Here is a 12,205-nt window from a genome sequence, read left to right as displayed (position 1 = left end):
GTGTTGCTGGAGATTGCCCATTTCCAGAGGCGCAGGGCTTCCCGACAAAGGGGCTAAGACCCTGTCCCCCCTTGTTTGTTTACGTAGTACATCGCTACCTGGTTGTCGGTTCGGATGAGAACCACCCGGTCGTGGAGCAGATGTTGAAAAGCTACAGCTGCGAGATAGATTTGCCCGAAGCTCTAGCACGTTTATGTGGTAGCGACGGTCCTCTGCTGACCACATCCCTTGAGTGCGTAGGCCGTCCAGATGGGCTCCCCAAGCGTACTCCGACGAGTCCGTGGTGAATACCTTGCTGTGGGGGGGGGGGGGGGCGAGGAAGAGCAAACCTTTGGAAAGATTTGAAGAGTCGGCCCACCAGCGGAGCGATCGTTGCAATGAAGGAGTCACTGTGACGGGACGGTCGATCGGGTCCCGGTCTTGGTGCCACTGAGAGGCCAGGGTCCATTGAGGGATTCTCAGATGGAGGCGGGCGAAGGGTGTGACATGGACAGTGGAGGCCATGTGGCCCAGGAGAGTCATCATCTGTCGAGCTGATACCGAGGTCAGCATGGAGATCCTTCGACTCAGACTTACTAACGCCTCTAGGCGCGGAGGGGGGGGAAGGAACGGAGGCGAACCGTGTCCAGCGTGGCCCCGATGAACTGTAGGGACTGCGAGGGGTGTAGTTGGGATTTTGGGAAGTTTATTTCGAACCCCAGACTTTGTAGGTAGGTAATAGTCTGTTGGGTTGCTGAGATAACCCCTTCCCTGGACGGGGCTTTGATCAGCCAGTCGTCCAGGTAGGGGAATACCTGGAGGCCCTGGGAACGTAAGGTTGCTGCGACCACCACGAGGCACTTGGTGAAGACCCGAGGTGATGATGCTAGGCCGAAGGGGAGGACTCGGTATTGTAGATGCCAGTCCCCTACCTGAAAATGCAAGAACTTGCGGTGAGCGGGGTGCACTGGGACATGTGTGTACGCCTCCTTCAGATCGAGGGAGCAGAGCCAGTCGCCCTCGTCGATCAGGGGGTAGAGGGTCGGTAGGGAAAGCATTCGAAATTTTTCCCGTACCAGAAACTTGTTGAGGCGTCTCAAGTCTAGTATTGGGCGTAGGTCTCCCGTTTTTTTCGGTACCAGGAAGTAACGGGAGTAGAAGCCCTTTCCCCGTTGGTCGGGGGGACCTCCTCCACTGCTCTCAGGCGAAGCAGGTCTCGAGCTTCGGAGAGTAGCAGGGGTAGCTGCGTCCGGTTCGGAGGGCAATTCCTTGGAGGGTTGTCTGGAGGAATGGCCCGAAAGTTGAGATGAGATCACGCCAAGGACCCATGCGTCCGACGTGACTTGTTCCCAGCGAGGGTAAAAGGCTTTGAGGCGACCCCCGATGGGAAGGTGGCTTGGGACTATGGCGGAGGGGGCCCGCCCCCTTCCGCGCATCCCGTCAAAAGGACGGGGATGGTTTGGTAGTCGCAGGCGGTTGGGACTTGGGTCGAGCCCGATGGTGGGCCTGCGGGCGCCTGGGTGGAGGCCGCTAGAAGGCGGGAGTGGATTTCTGTGGGTATCGGTGTGGAGGGGCCCTGAACGGCCTGGACGCGGTCGGTTTAGGCTTTTGCCGAACGAGGGAGGCGAACGAGCGTTCGTGTTGGGTGAGGCGTTTTGTAGCCGCCTCGATAGTGTTATCGAACAGTTCTTTTCCCACGCAGGGGAGGTTAGCCAACCGGTCCTGCAAGTTGGGGTCCATGTCGACCAGGCGCAGCCAAGCTAGTCAGCGCATGGCGATAGCAAAGGCTGCCTCTCTGGAGGAGAGTTCAAAGCCATCGTAGGCCGCATGGAATAGATGGAGGCACAGGTTGGAGAGGGACTCTAAAAGTAGGCCAAACGCTCCTCGCCGGGAGGCCGGTAGGTCAGTCTCAAAGGCCCTCAATAGTCCAATGAGGTGTTTGAGGTAGGATGTGAAGGTGAAAGTGTAGCTTTGCACCCTAGAGGCCATCATTGCGTTTTGATATAGTCTCCTGCCGAACTTGTCCAGGGTTCGGCCTTCTCGGCCTGGGGGGACCGCTGCTGAGACCCGGGATGGGTGAGCCTTTTTCAAGGAGGATTCTACTAGCAGCGACTGGTGGGAGAGCTGTGGTTGTTCGAATCCCGGGTAGGGTACTGTGCGGTACTTGGCCTCCATTTTGGAGGGTACGGCTGTGACCATGTAGGGGATCTCCAGGTTCCTGAAGAAGGCCTGTTGGAGTACCGGGTTAGGTGGTAAGCGAAGGGACTCTCTGGGCAGTGATGGCATATCCAGCTCCGCTAGGTATTCTTTAGAGTATCTAGAGTCGGACTGGAGGTCTAAGTCCAAAGCGTGGCCCATGTCCTGGACAAAGTGAGTGAAGGATGGGCGGGATGTTCCCGGGGCCTCGTGCGGGGTCGGTGAACGAGACCTCCGTCGGGTGGAGAAGGATGGGGAGGCTTCCCTTGAGTATCGAGGTTCCTGCTCCGATCCACGTTCCGAGACCAGGGAAGCACTGTGAGTGTTCCGGGGTTGTCGATCTTCGGCGTCTCGAGGAGCCCCTCAGAGACGATGCCGGGGTTCGGGGTACCGATCGATGTCGAGTCGGTGACCTGGACCCGGATTCCCTCGGAGAATACCTGCGACCTCGGGTCGGGGTCCCGGTCCGAGGGGGAGTTCGGATGATGCGCGGGTTGGAGAGTGATAACTCAGCCACCCTTAGTGGTCCCGTACGAGGTGTAGGAGAACGGCCTCGTAGAGTTGGTGAACCTCGGGCCTTCTTGGAGGTACGGCGGTTCGAGGTTTCTGTCGTTTTAGCACGACGTTTTGCCCCTCGGCGGTCTGCGGAGGGAGAGCGTCTCGGGCGCCTTGGCAAGGAGTCCGAGGAGGATGGGATGCGGCGAGGATTGCGCACTTTTTCCCGAGGTTGCTCGATGCGAGGCTCAGGCTGGTCTGGCACATGCGGGGTCGAGGTCGATTGTAACTGGGCCATTGCAGCGGACAGCTCCGACGAGATCATCGCTCGGAGTAGGTCCTGGAAGACGGGCACGGACAGCATCAAGGGCATGTCCACTGCCTCGGTGCACTCCACCGGGGGCGACCTCGTATCAGAGTATTCCCGTGTGGTGGAGGCACGGCCCGAAGGCTTGGAGGGCTTAGCCGGGGCTGTAAGCATGGGGCTTCCGCCATGCGTCGACGTTGTCCCCGAGGCTGGCTTCTTCGATGTTACGGAACCTGAAGAAGGAAGAGGGGACTTACCCGGAGCCGAGGCTTTCTGCTGTCCCGAGTGCTTCGGATTCGGGTCTCGGGGCGGTGCCGAGGTATTCGGGGCCGAGGTCAAGGCCGGGGCCGAGGCCGGGGCCGACCTCGACGCCAAGGTAGAGGGTTGGTCCGGGGCAAAAAGGTCCGCCATGCGGGCTTTTCTTCGACGGAGGGCCCGGTTCTGGAAAGTAGCGCACTGGGGGCAGGAGTCGGTTGGATGAGCCGCCCCCAGGCAGAGGATGCACCGGCGATGCGGGTCTGTGATGGAAAGAAGCCGCTCACACCGGGTGCACTTTTTAAAGCCGGTCAAAGGCCAGGACATAGAATCGAAAGTAGCCGCGGCTCGAGTAGCCACGCGGCCATGGGGACCCGGAAGACTCCGGGTCGTCAAAAACGAAGCAGGGTTCAAGTTGAAAAGTAAAGAATTCGCGCACAGCGACTTAATCGAGAAAAAAAAAACAAGAAAAATCGCGGTGCTAGAAGGCAGTTGGGGCAGAGCCTGAAAAACACGACTTCTAGGCTCAGCGGAAAATTTTTGAACTGGAGACCACGAGGGGATGCACCCCCTAGTGGAGCAGGAAGGCATGCATGCGTGGAGCAGCAGAGCAAACTTAAATCTTCAATCAAGTTTGCTTGAAAATGCTTCCGCATCGGGGCTCCGTAGATAACGTCACCCACATCCACATGTGAGAATATCATGCCTGCTTGTCCTGGGATAACCTCATGTTCCCATTTACTTACCAATTTAGTCTCTAATACTTTAATTTCTTTTTCTAACTCTATATACTGCATTTTAACAAAAGCTGAATAGGATAGAATATTACCTCTCATTGTCGCTTTAAATGCGTCCCATACACTTTCAATAGATGTATCCTCCACTAAATTCATTTGGAAGAAATCACTAATTTGTGTTTTAAAATTTTCCAAAAATTTGTCATCCACAAGCAATGCATTATCAAATCTCCAAAGAGGTCTTTTAAATTCTAATTGATCTAATTGTAATTCTATCCATACTCCCGCATGATCCGAAATAATAATAGGATCTATGGAAGCTTTAATCACTTGTTGCACCTTATGTGATGAAATAAAAATATAATCTATTCTTGAAAATGATTTATGAACCTGTGAACAAAATGAAAATTCCTGGTCATTAAAATGAAGAATACGCCATATATCCTTCAAATCACATGATTGAACCAAATTATCTAAACCTAAAGATTTTATATTTTTACCTGGTTTTTTAATCCAATAATGGATCCATTACAGCATTAAAATCTCCAGCCACCACTAAATTAGAAGCAGCCAGTGGTAACAACATACTCTGCAACTTTTTAAAAAATTATGATTGATTCGAATTAGGGGCATATATATTAAACAACGTTAGGGTATTATTTCCCATACTTATATCAATATGTAACCATCTTCCATGTGGATCTGATTTTACTACCTTAATATTGGCCATACACTTTTTATTTATAAGAACTGCAACCCCTGCTTTTTCCTCTTTTCCAATTAAAATCCAATCTTTTTGAAACTATAATATTACAAAATCAAACTTTACATTTAATCTTTTAGTCATCACCTTCAATTACCAATAATTTCATATTATGTATCTTTCTTGTATATTTTCCATTTTCCTTTCTTTTCCTTGCAACTAAATGTCATTGATCATTTCTGTCTATGATTAGTCCATTCTACATTCTTCTTTTTGATTACTACATTCTACATTCATTACTTTTCGTTTATTGATTTATTAAATTAACTGATCTTTCATATTGTTTTCTTATCTATATCCATCTTCCCTTTAGTCTCTTGACTGTCATTTGTCATTTTATTTAATATCCTTTTTTTTTAATCCATTCTGCTTTCTTCTTTTACTCATTTGTATTATTATCTGGTCCATTCTTCACTTTTCTCCTTTTGTTAATTATTCAAGTTCTTTATTTCTTTCTGTTCACTCTTTACTCCAGCCATCCATCCTTTAATCGTCTAAAGTTTAGTCTCATGAGTTTCCAGTCCATCTTTCTTGCCTTTACTTCTTTATATTTTTTATTGTCTTTTTCCTTTGTTCATTTTATTTCCTGTTCTTTATTTCATATTCTTCTTTCTTCAATATTCCAAAGTCTTGTAGTTTTACATTAAATTTTTTGCTCAATATCCATCAAAACCAGACTTGATATTTTCTGTTCATTTCAACATCCATTATGCTAAAATGACATAGGTTCTGATTTTGAAAGAAAGGTCTTTAGCTTTTCCGGATCTTCAAAATACAAAGATTTATCTCCAGAAGATACCCTCATTTTTGCTGGGTAATACAATCCATATTTATATCCTTTTTCCTTTAATTGAGGTCTCAAGTCAAGGAATTTCTTCCTTTTGTTTGCTGTGTTTTTAGCAAAATCAGGCAAAAACCATATTTTGGATCCTTTATAATTTAAATTTTTATCTTTCTTGGCAGCATTTAAAATTTCTATTGCTTGCTGGTATCTTAACATCTTAAATATTAATGATCTTGGTCTGCCTTGATTTTCCATATTTTTTAATGGGATCCTGTGCGCCCTTTCTATTTCCAAAGGCTGTTTGAAATCCAATTGCAGTATTTTAGGAATTAGATTTTCTAAAAACTGTATGGCATTTTTCCCTTCCAAATTTTCCTGCATTCCAAAAAGTTTTATATTCTTTCTTCTTCCTCGGTTTTCATAATCTTCTAGCTGATTTTTCAATTGAATCATTTCCAAACTGTCATTTTTACATCTGTTTCCTTCACATTCTAAAACCTCCATTTTAGCTTCTAACTCAGTTGTTCTTTTATTATTTATTTCCATTTGTCTGTGGATATTTAGTATTTCTTCCTTCATTTCAGCCATATTACTCACAGTCTCTTTAAGCATTTGTTTAATTTGCCTCAGTTCCTCCATAACTTCGGCTTTGCTCAGCTCCTCCGACTCTTCAGCAGGAAGTGGAACCTTACTCGGGGTAATTTGATCCTGCTTCTGCCTTTTCGCCGACCCACCAGTTTCATTTTTATTTTGTCGGGTGCTTGCCATGCTCCCGCTCTTCTTTTTGCTGTTTTTCGTTGAAGGGGAAAACTTTTTTTTTACCGACCGTTGCCAGGTTGAGAGGAGCGCCGCGATCACACGTCCATTTTGTGTGTGTGCTAAGCCACACCCCCGCAAGGAAAGATTTATTTTCCCAGCAAACCTTGTATTATGGAAATTCTAATAAGACGGAAAAGCACAGTTACTTACCGTAACAGGTGTTATCCAGGGACAGCAGGCAGATATTCTTTACGCATGGGTGACGTCACCGACGGAGCCCACGGTACGGACCTTTTTACTAGAAAGTTCTAGTTGGCCGCACCGCGCGTGCGCGAGTGCCTTCCCGCCCGACGGAGGAGTGCGTGGTCCCCAGTTAGTATAAGCCAGCTAAGAAGCCAACCCGGGGAGGAGGGTGGGACGTAAGAATATCTGCCTGCTGTCCCTGGATAACACCTGTTACGGTAAGTAACTGTGCTTTATCCCAGGACAAGCAGGCAGCATATTCTTTACGCATGGGTGACCTCCAAGCTAACAAAGAGGGAGGAGGGATGGTTGGCCATTAGGAAAATAAATTCTGAAGTACAGATTGGCCGAAGTGCCCATCCCGTCTGGAGAAAGCATCCAGACAGTAGTGAGTAGTGAATGTGTGAACTGAGGACCAGGTGGCCGCCTTGCAGATTTCCTCAATGGGTGTGGAACGGAGGAAAGCAACAGAAGCGGCCATAGCTCTTACCCTGTGGGCCGTGACAGCACCGTCTAGTGACAGACCGGCCCGAGCGTAACAGAACGCGATGCAAGCTGCAAGCCAGTTGGATAGCGTCCGTTTAGAGACCGGTCGACCCAAACGATTCGGGTCGAAGGTCAGGAAGAGCTGAGGGGACAAGCGGTGAGCCCTTGTACGATCGAGATAGTAAGCCAGGGCACGCTTGCAGTCAAGACTGTGCAATGCCTGTTCTCCGGGATGTGAATGAGGTTTCGGGAAGAACACAGGCAAAACAATGGACTGGTTGAGGTGAAAAGCTGAGACCACCTTTGGAAGGAATTTTGGATGGGTGCGCAGAACCACCTTGTCATGGTGAAAAATAGTGAACGGTGGATCGGCAACCAGTGCATGAAGCTCACTAACCCTCCTGGCAGAGGTGATGGCAATGAGGAAAAGAACCTTCCATGTCAGAAATTTGAGCGAAGTTGTGGCAAGTGGCTCAAAGGGAGGTTTCATGAGGGCAGACAAAACCACATTCAGGTCCCAGACGACCGGAGGAGGCTTCAGAGGTGGTTTGATGTTGAAGAGGCCCCTCATGAATCGGGAAACCAGAGGGTGAGCCGTGAGAGGTTTTCCTAGGACAGGCTCATGAAATGCCGTGATGGCACTGAGATGGACTCTGATTGAGGTAGACTTGAGGCCTGCGTTGGACAGGGAGAGTAAGTAGTCCAGAACAGTTTCCACCGCTAAGGAGGTGGGATTGTGATGATGGCGGAGGCACCAAGAGGAGAACCTGGTCCACTTCTGATGGTAACATTGGAGGGTGGCCGGTTTCCTGGAGGCGTCCAAAATGAGACGGACAGGCTGAGACAGATTTCCTGAAGAGGTCAGCCCGAGAGAAACCAAGCTGTCAGGTGGAGGGAAGACAGATTGGGATGTAGTAGAGACTGATGTTGCTGTGTAAGTAGAGTAGGAAACACAGGCAGAGGAATGGGCTCCCTGGAGCTGAGTTGAAGTAGAAGGGAGAACCAGTGTTGACGAGGCCACCGGGGAGCTATGAGGATCATGGTGGCTCCGTCCCTGCGGAGTTTGGATAAAGTCCGCAACATCAGAGGTAGAGGAGGAAAGGCATAGAGGAACCGATCCGTCCAGTCGAGAAGGAATGCATCCGGGGCCAGACGATGGGGAGAGAAGAGTCTGGAGCAGAACTGGGGCAGCTGATGGTTGTGAGGAGCTGCGAATAGGTCCATCTGCGGAGTGCCCCAGCGAGCAAAGATGGAGTGGAGCGTGGGAGGATCCAAAGTCCACTCGTGAGGTTGAAGGACGCGGCTGAGATTGTCGGCCAGGGAGTTCTGTTCGCCCTGGATGTAGACCGCCTTGAGGAAGAGACTGCGGGCCGTGGCCCAGGTCCAGATACGAAGAGCCTCCTGACAAAGGAGGCGAGATCCTGTGCCGCCCTGTTTGTTTATGTAGTACATGGCGACTTGGTTGTCCGTGCACAGGAGCAGAACCTGAGGACAAAGAAGGTGCTGGAAGGCCTTGAGAGCATAGAACATGGCTCGTAGTTCTAGAAAATTGATGTGATGTCGACGCTCCTGTGGGGTCCAAAGACCCTGGGTGCGTAGGTCTCCCAGGTGAGCTCCCCATGCATAAGGGGAGGCATCCGTGGTGATGATCATGGAATGTGGGGGCAGATGCAACAGAAGGCCCCTGGAAAGGTTTGAGGAGTTCAACCACCATTGTAGAGATCGCTGAAGAGATGATGTCACAGAGATGGGATGAGAAAGAAGATTCGAGGTCTGTGACCACTGGTCGGCCAGAGTCCATTGAGGTGTCCTGAGGTGGAGTCGTGCTAAGGGAAGCACATGCACCGTTGATGCCATGTGTCCCAGGAGGACCATCATCTGTCGAGCTGGGATGGTGTGATGAAGAAGCACCTGATGACAGAGGTGGAGCAGAGTCCGTCGACGATCGGAGGGGAGGAATGCCCTCATTAGTGTGGTATCGAGAACTGCTCCGATGAACTGAAGGCGCTGTGTGGGAAGCAGATGCGACTTGGGGTAGTTGATCTCGAACCCCAGTAGATGGAGAAGAGAGATGGTATGTTGAGTGGCTTGTAGCACAAGAGGAGACGTAGGAGCTGTCACTAACCAATCGTCCAAGTAGGGAAACACTTGGAGGTTGTGAGACCTGAGGAAGGCCGCCGCCACAATGAGGCATTTGGTGAACACCCTGGGTGATGAAGCGAGGCCAAAAGGTAGCACCTTGTACTGATAATGGCGATGGTGCACCTGGAATCGCAGGTAGCGACGTGAAGTTGGATTGATTGGTATGTGAGTGTAGGCCTCTTTGAGGTCCAGGGAACATAGCCAGTCGTTGTGAGAGAGATGAGGGTAAAGCGTGGCAAGGGAGAGCATTCTGAACTTCTCCTTGACTAGACACTTGTTGAGGTCCCTGAGATCGAGAATGGGACGAAGGTCTCCTGTCTTTTTGGGTACCAGGAAGTAGCGGGAGTAGAATCCCTGACCCCTTTGATCTGGAGGTACTTCTTCGATGGCATTGAGAAGGAGGAGGGATTGAACCTCCCTCAGGAGGAGGGGGGTTTGAGTTGAGAGAGAAGCAGACTCGACGGGAGGATTGTCTGGCGGAAGAGTCTGGAAGTTGAGGGAGTAGCCGTGGCGGATGATGTTGAGGACCCACTGGTCCGATGTGATGACCTCCCAACGGCTGAAGAAAATGTGGAGCCTGCCTCCGATTGGCTGAGGAAGAGGCAATGAGGGTGGAAGACTGGCTAAGCCCTGGAGAGAGGAGTCAAAAGGGCTGAGAAGGTTTGGCAGGAGGAAGAGGCTTTGCAGGTTGATTAGGCTGGGCACGAGCCTGGGTGTGTTGGTGCTGGCGGGCCCGCCTAGGTTGCTGTGCAGGTGGGTTGAGCGGTCTGGCAGAGAACCGGCGTTGATATGATGTCTGCGGTCTATAAGGACGAGCAGGAGGAGTCTTTTTCTTTGGTTTAATGAGAGTATCCCATCTGGTCTCATGGGCGGAGAGCTTCTGAGTGGTGGTATCCAGGGACTCTCCGAATAGTTCATCTCCCAGACATGGGGCGTTGGCTAGACGGTCCTGATGGTTGACGTCTAGATCAGAGACCCTGAGCCAGGCCAGGCGGCGCATAGCCACAGCGATGGCAGATGCACGGGAGGAGAGCTCAAAGGAGTCATAGACAGAGCGCACCATGAACTTCCTCAGTTGAAGCAGGCTGGAGATGTGCTGCTGGAAAAGAGGGACCTTGTGCTCCGGCATGTATTTTTGCATGGAGGAGAGTTGCATTACCAGATGTTTCAGGTAGAAGGAAAAATGGAAGGAGTAGTTGTTTGCCCTATTGGCAAGCATGGCATTTTGGTAGAGCCGTTTGCCAAATTTGTCCATAGTTTTTCCTTCTCTGCCAGGAGGGGTGGAGGCATACACACTGGTGCCCTGAGTCTTTTTCAAGGTGGATTCTACCAGGAGAGACTCGTGGGGCAGTTGGGGTTTATCAAAACCTGGGATTGGTATGACCCTATAGAGACTGTCCAATTTACGGGGGGCCCCAGGGACAGTTAGCGGGTTCTCCCAATTTTTATAAAAAGTTTCCCGTAGGATATCGTGAACAGGTAACTTTAGGAACTCCTTGGGAGGTTGATCGAAATCCAGAGCCTCCAGGAAAGCTTGTGACTTTTTGGAGTCAGATTCCAATGGCAAAGACAAAGCCCCTGACAACTCCCTGAGAAATTTAGAGAAGGAAGATTGTTCAGGTTTGGAAGTGGTCTCGGGTGCGGAAGGCTCTTCGTCCGACGACGATGCATCCTCCTCGGTACCGGGGGGGGATTCTTCCCATAGGTCCGGGTCTCTGACATCGGTGGTTGCGTGTCGAGAGACCGGAGTGGACGGGTCGGCGTGGTGAGTCTTAGACAAAGACTTGCCTGAGCGTACCGAGACATTCCCTGGCGATGTAGACCTGTGTCTGTCCCGATCCCGGGAAGAACGGTGCCGGTCTGGGTCTTGGGAAGACCGGTGCCGGTCCGGGTCATGGGAAGACCGGTGTCCTGCTCGGTCCCGAGGAGGATCCGTCGTCGTTAAGGCGACTGGCTCGTGCGGTGCCGAGAGAATGGGCATGGAAGAGTCCATAGGTACCAATGGAGTGGATACCGGTTGGACGGTGCGGGGCTCGGGCCGGTCTGGTACCGAGAGCAGCGGTGCCAAGATAGATGGTAAGAGCTGCTGAAGTTGCTGGTGGAGTTGCTCTTGCAACTTGTCCTGGAGGATGGCCGCAATGCGGTCATCCAGGGGAGGCACCGGAACCACTTTTTTCTTTTTTGGTTCCTTGGGTGCCGCTCTACACTCCGGCGATGAGGGAGCCGATGACGAGGCACTCACCGATATCGGAGTGGAGCGTTTCTTGGCCCGGCGTGGAGCCGAGAGGACTGGTGCCGTCCCCGAGGTGGGAGGGCGCTCAAGGGTGGAAGGCTTCTTAGCCGGCTTACCTGGCGCCGGAGGCGCCGACGTCGTCTCAGGCGGCGTCGAAGTGGTCGGTGTCGATTTCGACGGTGCCGCAGATGAAGATGTCGAATCCATAGACGGGCCGGTGCCGAAAAGTAAATTCTGTTGGATTTGACGATTCTTCAACGTGCGCTTTTTAAGAGTGGCACAGCGGGTGCAGGAGTCCGCCCGATGCTCTGGTCCCAGACACTGCAAGCACCAATTGTGTGGGTCAGTGAGGGAGATCGGGCGTGCACACCGCTGGCACTTCTTAAAGCCTGGTTGCGGGGGCATGAATGGAAACACGGCCTCCGCAAAATCAAACCCCGAGGCCTGGATCGTGGCAATAGGCCCCGCCGGGGTAGGAACGAAAAAATAAAACAAAAGAAAGGTTTTTGTTTTTTTTTTTTTTTGGAATTGGGAAGAAAAAAGTACCCGAAGGTGAAAAACCGAAAAAAATAACGCGAGCGGGAAGGCAAAAGGAGGATTTCAACTCTGTTGAAAAAACACACGTCTTCTTCGCTCCGCGGAAATGAAGAAACTGGGGACCACGCACTCCTCCGTCGGGCGGGAAGGCACTCGCGCACGCGCGGTGCGGCCAACTAGAACTTTCTAGTAAAAAGGTCCGTACCGTGGGCTCCGTCGGTGACGTCACCCATGCGTAAAGAATATGCTGCCTGCTTGTCCTGGGATAAGATTACTTGCAAATTATCTT

The 12,205-nt window shown here is 51.0% G+C and overlaps 1 protein-coding gene across 2 annotated transcripts in view; it reads right to left on the bottom strand.

Annotated features, from left to right (window-relative positions):
- Positions 1–12,205, bottom strand: part of ECPAS (Ecm29 proteasome adaptor and scaffold) — a 336,957-nt gene that overhangs the window by 65,927 nt on the left and 258,825 nt on the right. The window lies entirely within an intron of this gene.

The sequence above is a fragment of the Geotrypetes seraphini genome, chromosome 1 (assembly GCF_902459505.1).
Source record: "Geotrypetes seraphini chromosome 1, aGeoSer1.1, whole genome shotgun sequence".
NCBI lineage: Eukaryota > Metazoa > Chordata > Amphibia > Gymnophiona > Dermophiidae > Geotrypetes > Geotrypetes seraphini.
Note: the sequence above shows the minus strand (reverse complement) of the source record. Positions and strands in the feature narration are given on the sequence as shown.